The sequence below is a fragment of the Sinocyclocheilus anshuiensis genome, unplaced genomic scaffold (assembly GCF_001515605.1).
Source record: "Sinocyclocheilus anshuiensis isolate Anshui unplaced genomic scaffold, SAMN03320099.WGS_v1.1 scaffold997, whole genome shotgun sequence".
Lineage (NCBI taxonomy): Eukaryota > Metazoa > Chordata > Actinopteri > Cypriniformes > Cyprinidae > Sinocyclocheilus > Sinocyclocheilus anshuiensis.
The window spans coordinates 2,703,353-2,710,676 of record NW_015555715.1 but is presented as its reverse complement, the minus strand read 5'-3'; positions in this window follow the sequence as shown (position 1 = coordinate 2,710,676).

Genomic DNA, 7,324 nt, shown 5'->3' with positions numbered 1-7,324 from the left:
TGCATCGCTAGTGGCAATCTGTGGGCATGTGTTAACACCATTTCCATAATGAAAATACACAAATGTTAATAGCCCACGCCTTGATTTGGAGGGGGAATACGGAAAAGAACGTTAATTTCACACTGTACTTTCACTAGCCCTTAGGTTGCTGGAGAATTGCAGGGTTGAAGAAACACATATATAGGCTCAACCCGAATGCAAATGTTGTTTTTCCGATTTCTTTCATACAACAACGTTCTTCTCAGGCTGAAAAAAAAAAAAACAGCGCCACTCCCATGCCACTCTTTTCCAGAGAGGCCCCACACAAAAATTCTCATTTTCAATTAAAATCTCATTTAATTTGAAGTTGACATGAAACTATAAATGGGAATTAGCATATTTGGGTGCATGCCAAAGTGTACGTTGTATATTTTTACTTAAAAAATTGATTTTAGCTCCATCCATTTAGTTCAGAATGGCAATGATTGATGAGAACGCAGCTTTCTTTCTCAACACAAACAGAAAGTAACAAGTCCTGGCAAGTTTTCTTTTCTTAAGGATTTAACAACTCCTTTTAAATTCACAAACAAACAATCATTTGCATGTCCAATGATCAAATGGAGTAATGGAGGTCAAATGGAGTATTAAGGCAACATGAGAAAGAAGAAAGAGTACAAATGCAATAACACAATGTTTCCTCAGGGTTGAAAGACACAAAAAAAATGTGAGGAGATGACTATATCCAATTTGTTTCTCCTCACAGAATAGACATGGTTAAATTACCAATTGTAATAATGTTACATTTAAGAAGTCAAGGTTTTGCATGCTGAATCACCCTCTCTTCTGCCTTTTAATTTGAATGGGCTGAGTGACTAAGACAAAATGCTTATGAAAGAGAGTCGTGTCAAAATCTTCAAAACATTCAGTAACAACAACAGCAACAACAGTAATATAGTTATCAAGTGTTCAAAAAAATCAAATCAAATTATTTCCACAAAGAACTACACATCAGACAGGAGTCAGAAGACATCACTGATATCTGGTGACATTTCCTGCTATGCTGTAAAAAATAATTTTTCTAAGTTGCAAATAAAACGAAAATGACTGAAATGCATTTTACAAGGAAATACTATTTCAGTTTTTCTATACTTCAAAATTTCATGCTTAATTCAATGTGTTATTTGCTGTTTCATTGTAATTGTGAGTTTTACAGTGTAAAAAAACATTAATTTCCTAATAGAGAGAGCATTTCCTAATAAATTATCCTTCATATGTAAAAACAAAAATGAAAACTGAAACTCAGCAGACCAGCAGTCCTGTGATTCACAAACCAAAGTGATATTCAAATCTTTGACTACTGTAGAATCCAAATTTGAGATTAAGAATACAGAAAACAACTTTCAAATGTATCATAAAGGTAAGAATTCAGAAACTTTTGTTGCGTCTCGAGTCGATCAATCAGAGGACAGGCCTGAGACACCCACCCCCCTCCCCCACCTTTGTGGCTTTCTTCAGTGCCCTATTTCCTGGACGGGACACAGTAAATTACTTGCTCATTTTACAGGGCCTCTTTGACAAAGCCACAATGCATTTATTGATTCATTCTCTAAATCAAATAAGGCTTTTTACCCCCTGCGTTAATACCTAGAGACCCCCTCCCTACCTGACACAATTTCCATTCTGCTGCTGGAAAATGAAGTATCAGTCGATGTGGATAATGAATTCATCCTGCATTGCTAAAATAACTCTAATTGCCAACCACATGCCGGAGCAATTGGAAAATAATATTAATGCGCATTTGCTAGGTGTATTATCCATTTGTCCAAGTCAATAAGAACTGTCATTAAAAGCGGCAATAAAACTCACATTTCGCCTGCTTATTTATCTCACAGGGAATTCAAACTTGTATTTAGCACATTTTGCAGACTGATTACTTATCACATTACAATGCTTTTTCATGTTAAAATTCAAATGGGATGTTTCTGGAATGAATGGTACAGTTTAATTTGCATATTTATTATCTTTATGGGTAAGGTTCCAGAGTAGAATTTGAAAGTAATCATAAAAGCGCATATTTCCTCTTCATCGCATCATTTCTCATCAGCCATATTGGCCCATTTCGACACTTTGGTTCTAATAAATGATTCTTTGCATTATTTTGTGTGCCGCATGTAAAAAGTTATAAATACATTATGTTTACCAACTCTACAATGTGTATCAGGCTTGTATATCAGAGGTGAAAAGATATCACATTGTCTTGGCTCCCTTTCAAATCAACCTCAAGGCCCACAGCTCTAATTGACAGACCATGGAGTTAAAAAAAAAAAAGGTGACTACCAGTGATCAACAGCTGCTTTTGAGCCCCTAATTCAATTCAGAAGAGAATAAGCGGAGGGTAGAGGGAGGACGTTGGGTGCTGAGCAAGGGCATTTGGCTTTGGTCTCCATGGAGATAAGAGTAAAGGAGGACGTAAGATGAGAGAGGGAGAGAGGAAAGCCCTCTGTGTCTCTCTTCACTCTGCCCCATTGTTATCAGAATGACAGTCCTGTGGGTGAAATGAAATCCAGGCGAGTTAGCTCCGTCAGGACAGAAGTTAGCACTCTGTTCATCTGTGTGGGAATTATGGGCCGGCCAGGCGCCCGCGGCACATGGGTTTAGCTGTGACCTCAGTCATGGCCTTTCTCAGCAGCGGACAAATTTTTATCACGCCCCCCTTTCGAAGGACCCTACCCGAAACCCCAGCCTCTGGCACACACACACACACACACACACTCAGACAATTAAATGCCAAGACACACACACACACACATGCATACCAGTGTCAACAACTGCTGTCTAGTAGTTCTAGTCCTAGAACAGATCGCAACTTAATGTAATTATAACCACAAAATTTAACTGTTCTTTGGCTGTTAAATATCCCCATCAACACGTGTTAAAACGAACATTTTAGTCATAGAGGTCTTAAAAAAATAAATGTACTCATCAGAAAAGATGATAATATGGAAGTGTCCCTGAGAGAAAATTTACTGTGTTTGTATGATAATTACTGTGAAAAGGTCTTGCTGAAATGATTAATACATTTCTGATTAAAATAAGCAGTCTTTATATGCTCAATATCACTTAGCAGAGGCTTCATTAATAAGTGACACTATTTAATGAAAAAATGAGGGGCCTTTTGTAGTGATAAATATATGGATATAAAATATTGATTTCATCTGAATTTTTTTTTTTCTGTCTAAAGAAAGAGACTTTGGAGTAATATGAGAGACATGAAACTAGCACAGCTATATAGCATGTGATTGCTTGAGGCAACAATCAATTAAAACTTTAGTGATCTGACTTCAGAAATGCGACTGACCACTGCATAGAGCAATCAAATAGGAAGAACTGTGGCAAGCCTGCCGCCTCTGCTCACTCTAGCCCTCCGGCCATTCCTCATGCTAGCCCCCGGCCTCTGCTCACTCTAGGCCGCCGCTGCTCACTGTAGGCCACCGTGTGTAGTCATCTCAATGGCAAAAAGTGTCCCGAAAGACCTGAATTTACCGTTCACACATCTTTACTAATCATTTCTTAATAATTTGTTCATGTTTTGCAGTAGCCAATCTAAAGTTGAAACTATTTATCATTTGTAAATGTTAATAAACGATTACTAATCATTTAGTATCTTTATGGGCATTGGACTTTTAGCTAATGTAACAAGGGTTGTGTAAAGGGTGGCTGGTTAAGTTTAGCTAAATGCTTGCTAAAGACATAACAGATTGTAATCTTAGAGCAAAAAAAGTTTTTATTGCCTCAAAACTCACATTAGTATATTACTCTTCAGTATATCATTAAACAGGATATTCCTTGAATCATAAATAAACAGGGTCGAATAAATGCAGCCTTGGTGAGCTATATATATATATATATATATATATATATATACACACACACACACACACGTATATATATATAATTTTAGCACTCCAGCTGCAGTCAAGAGCTAAACTTCCCGTTCTCAGCTCATCCAGATGATTTACATACAACATTAGAAAGAGTGACACCTTTACATAACACATCTTCGCATTTGTACATCATACGCAACATCAAAACAATATTGGTATATACAGATAGCATAAGCATAATGCTCTCGAAGTTGTATCATACTATGACAAATACTTTCAAACATAAAGTAAAAAATGAGGGAGAAGAGGAAAGGCAAAGAGAGCAAGCAAAAGAAACAATCAATCAGAAGGCAATTCGCTGGCAGCTGCATATGCATCAGATCATGTCTCATGTCTTCAAGGATTTTCAGAGCGAATCGTAAAACAAAACTCCATTACCTCCTGCCAGAGCATGCAAATGAATCACACCATGGGGTGAGAGGGAATTAAAGAGCCTTCTCTAATCAATGACAAGCCAGGATGAAACCCTCCCATCCATTCTTCTACTCTCCAGTAACAAAGAAAAGCTTCCCACATCTTCCCTATGTATCCGTCCCTCTGCCACAGGGCACACAAACACACACTGAGCCTCAGAGCCTGTACAATGCTAGTGTCACCTGCCAAACAGAGTGGACACCCCTAATAGGGACAACATAGCTCAAACCGTCCCCTCTCCTGACCCCTGACTCCCTCCAAAACACACTGTCGGAATCTGCTGTACTCAGACGTACGTTTGCAGCATGTGTGAGTCTGTTTGCGCACAGGGGAGGCCGGTTGGTTCGCACACAGATGCACAGGGCTGCGTAAATGACAGGCTGGGCCCGAGGACGTCTGTTGGCGTTTCCCGCTCCAGCCTGCCTCTCCTCTCTTTTCCGGTCCTCTCCACCCGCTTCCCACTGCCAGCCTGCTACAGCCTGCAGGTGAGGAGTCTGTGGCGCCATATGGAGCGACGAAAATTAACAACGAGGAGAAAATCTCCACAGCAGCGGGAAGCCTCTATACCCTCTCTCATGCTTTGGCTCTCTGCTCTACCTCTCCTCCAAACAAAATTCAAAGATATACAGAGAGAGAGAGGAGGGGGGGTGATAAAATTAATGGGGTTCAACACTTTAACACAACACCGGCGGCAATATTTGCACAGAACAAAAAAAAACAAAAAAAAACGAGAGAGAGATTTCTTCTTACAGTTCGGTCATATTGTGGTATTATAAATCAGACCCTGGCTTAAGTATTTTACGCCCCTGTTTTATAAATGTACATTAACCCCATTTGCCCCCCTCTACCTCCGGTAGATAGTCCTGAACGCAGGCAGATCATGCTGGGGGAGATTCCATTGTCCCTGGTGTGTCCTCATGTTTGATACCATCATGGAGGAAAAGTCCCCCATGGAGCCTCTCCCGGTCTGGGTCATTGATTACAAAGAGCCTCCTGGTTTTGTCTGACAGATGTGAATCTGTGCTATTTAATTTGGAGCGTTCCCCTCAAAGGGAGACCATTAGCCCATCCAATAGGAGCACAAATAGGATTCCATTAACAACTAGTGTTTCCACAGAGCCAAGAAATGGGAAAAAAGCTGCACTTTATGCTCCCAGATAGAGGAGGCCATTTGCGTGGGGCGACCTGCATAAAGTGTGTAAACAATGTAAAGCATGATCTGCTTAAAGTACGACTGACAATGGCCTCTCCTCTCGGGGGTACGACTGTCACGTGTTGGTGGTGAGAGTGTCCTTGTTTGGCACTGGAGGAAGGTGGGGTTGCTAGTTAAAATGTTAATAAGTGTGATACAATTTTAATTTAACAGCCTTCTGCATTTCTAATTAGATCAGTGTCTGTGACTAAATGAGAAATAGAGAGAATCTGTGGCTTCTTACACTCAGGCTACAGTTTGTTATGCTTCTGTTTGTTGTTTACATTTTTAGTACATAATAAAGTTCAAACTCAAGTAACTTAAGTAACAGCTGTAATGTAAGGCAGGTGTTTTCAAACTTTTTAATACCAATAACCCCTAAATATGATGACCCCCTTGTGAGGGACCCATTTAATATGCATGTTGCTTCCAAAATTAAATGATTGACTTTTATTTGTAATAATACTTCAGCCAAAATAAATATTTAAATTACATTACTTGAAACATATTTCCTTAAGGTAGCAGAGTACATTTTTCGACTCAATATTTAATTAAAATGTATGTGAATTGCAATGTTTTAATGCACATAGGAGAGATGAATATTTAGGGAAAAAACATTTATTTTAATGAATAAATACATATGAATAATAATTAAATATTAATCATGAATATATTTAAAAATGAATAAATATAAATTTATATATGAAATACATTAAAATAAATACATAATAAACATATTTTTGAAGTTTTTGAAAACCCTGATGTAGGTATACGATAATATATAAATCATATAGCATGCAAGAGCAGGCTCTTAGATTTCATAGCACAATAAAAAGCATTAAAAGCACAACAAAATAATATACTTTAACTTTTAAGTTAGCCCTATCCACAATTAAACTGTGAGCGGTGAGTGAACTGGGTGATAAAAAGATGTGGACAGCCAACAGAGGCAGTTTACTACATGTTTCTGTAGTAGAGAAGCTTCTCTGTGTGTAGACTTGCAATAAAAGTGTGCATAAATTACTTTATGTAATCATACAATGTAGATTAGCATGATAATGGCAGTGTTAATAGATGCTGGGAAGCAGGGAGTGACAGCACTCTGAAACGAGACATGCCGGGGGCAGAGCGCCACGTACACACAGGCACGCGCATGCAGACACACCGCAACTGGGAATAGCCAGTCGCACAGGCCTCAACGCCATCACTGTGACTATGAGTGACAGAGTGTGCAGCCACTTCATCTGTTTTCCCTGAGGCGGGCACAGTGCTTTCACTCTTCCACAGGCAATGGGCCGCAGGGGAGAAGATGTTAATGCGGGCAAGTCAACAACTATCACTTATACATTCAGGATGGGAGGTATTCTGTAGCAACAGTGTGATTTGCCACTGATTTTTCTAAGGTAGAAAACTAAATTTACAGTTTAAAAGACACAGAAGGCCTAATCCTGATTATATTTCTCTGCTTAAAGGTGCTCTCTGCTCTTTGAAGGAACTAAAGAAATAGTTCACCCAAAAATTATAATTTGCTGAAAATGTACTCACCCTCAGGCCATCTATGTAGATGAGTCTTTTCTTCATCAAAACAGATTTGAAGAAACTAAGCATTACAGCGCTTGCCCAATGGATCCTCTGCAGTGAATGGGTGCCGTCAGAATGAGAATAATAACAATAATTACAATAATCCACAAGCAATACACCATCAACTGTCAACTGATACACTTCAGTCCATCAACTGATGTCTCGTGAAGTGAAAAGCTACGTGTTTGTAAGAAACAAATCCATCATTAAGGCA